This window comes from Galeopterus variegatus, unplaced genomic scaffold (assembly GCF_000696425.1).
Source record: "Galeopterus variegatus unplaced genomic scaffold, G_variegatus-3.0.2 Scaffold12140, whole genome shotgun sequence".
Lineage (NCBI taxonomy): Eukaryota > Metazoa > Chordata > Mammalia > Dermoptera > Cynocephalidae > Galeopterus > Galeopterus variegatus.
Window position 1 is genome coordinate 1 of NW_007738251.1, and position 2,288 is coordinate 2,288.

The window sequence follows — 2,288 nt, forward strand, 5'->3', positions numbered from 1 at the left end:
CTTTCCATCTTTTGGTGTCCTCTTTAATTTCTTTCAGCAGTGATTTGTAGTTCTTGTTGTAACAATTTTTCAGGTCCTTGGTCAAATTTATTCCCAGGTATTTTATTCTATTTTTGATAGCTATCATGAATAGACTTGCTTTCTTCATTTTTTTCAGCTAGTTCATCTTTGTAGTAGAAGAACACTACTGATTTTTGAATATTGATTTGTATCCTTCAATGTTACTAAATATTTTACCAGCTCTAAGAGTTTTTATGGTAGAATATTTAGGATATTGTATATGTGGGATCATGTCATCTGTAAACAAGGACAATTTTACTTTATATTTCCCTATTTGAATATGCTTTATGTCCTTCTTTTGCCTGATTGCTCTGGCAAGTAATCCTACTTAAGTAGGATTCGTGAGAGTGGGCATCCTTATCTTGTCCCCATTCTCAAAAGAAAGTCATCCCATTTAGGATGATGTTGTCATATATGGCTTTTATTTCATGCAGATAATTTCCATCTATACATAATTTCTTAGGAGTCTTTATGTCGAAGGGAATTTGAATTTTGTCAAATGCTTCCTCTGCATCTATAGTTATGAATGTATGGTTTTTGTTCTTGATTTTGTTGATGTGGTGTATCACACTTATTAATTTGCATATGTTGAACCATCCTTGCATCCCTGAGATGAATCCCACTTGATTATGGTGTATACTCTTTCTACTGTGTTCCTGTATACTGCTTGCTGATATTTTGCTGAGGATTTTTTCATCTCTACTTGCTAAGCATATTGGCCTGTAGTTTTCTTCTGTGTCTGATTTTGATATAAGGGTGATGCTGTCCTCATAGAATGAGTTTGGGAGAATGGCCTCAGTTTCAATTTTCAAGTAGATTAAAAAGAAATAGTATTAACTCCTCTTCAAAGATATGGTAGAATTCAGCAGTGAAGCAATCTGGTCCTGGGCCTTTCTTTGTCAGATGACTTCTGATTATTGCTTCAGTTGTGTTGCTCATTATTGGTCTGTTCAGGTTTTCTATTTCTTCTTGCTTCAGTGCCTAGAAATGTATCCATTTCCTCCAGGTTTTCAGATNGCTTTTAATATTTCTGTGAGGAAAGTCATTGGTATTTTGATGGGGATCACATTCTATCTGTTGAAGGTTTCGTATAGTTTGGACATTTTCACAATGTTAATTCTTTCAATCCATGAACATGGAATGTCTATCCATCTTTTGGTGTCCTCTTTAATTTCTTTCAGCAGTGATTTGTAGTTCTTGTTGTAACAATCTTTCAGGTCCTTGGTTAAATTTATTCCCAAGTATTTTATTCTATTTTTGGTAGCTATCATGAATGGACTTGCTTTCTTCATTTCTTTTTCAGCTAGTTCATTTTTGTAGTATAAGAACACTACTGATTTTTGAACAATGATTTGTATCCTTCAATGTTACTAAATATTTTACAGCTCTAAGAGTTTTTATGGTAGAATATTTAGGATATTGTATATGTGTTATCATGTCATCTGTAAACAGGGACAATTTTACTTTATATTTCCCTATTTGAATATGCTTTATGTCCTTCTTTTGCCTGATTGCTCTGGCAAGTAAGTCCAATACTATGTTAAGTAGGATTCATGAGAGTGGGCATCCTTATCTTCTTTCCATTCTCAAAAGAAAGTCATTCCATTTAGGATGATATTGTCATATATGGCTTTTATTTCATGGAGATAATTTCCATCTATACATAATTTCTTAGGAGTCTTTATGTTGAAGGGAATTTGAATTTTGTCAAATGCTTCCTCTGCATCTATAGTTATGAATGTATGGTTTTTGTTCTTGATTTTGTTGATGTGGTGTATCACATTTATTAATTTCCATATGTTGAACCATCCTTGCATCCCTGGGATGAATCCCACTTGATTATGGTGTATACTCTTTTTACTGTGTTCCTGTATACTGCTTGCTGATATTTTGATGAGGATTTTTTCATCTCTGCTTGCTAAGCATATTGGCCTGTAGTTTTCTTCTGTGTCTGATTTTGATATAAGGGCGATGCTGTCCTCATAGAATGAGTTTGGGAGAATGGCCTCAGTTTCAATTTTCAAGTAGATTAAAAAGAAATAGTATTAACTCCTCTTCAAAGATTTGGTAGACTTCAACAGTGAAGCAATCTGGTCCTGGGCTTTTCTTTGTCAGATGACTTCTGATTATTGCTTCAGTTGTGTTGCTCGTTATTGGTCTATTCAGTTTTTCTATTTCTTCTTGCTTCAGTGCCTAGAAATGTATCCATTTCCTCCAGGTTTTCAGAT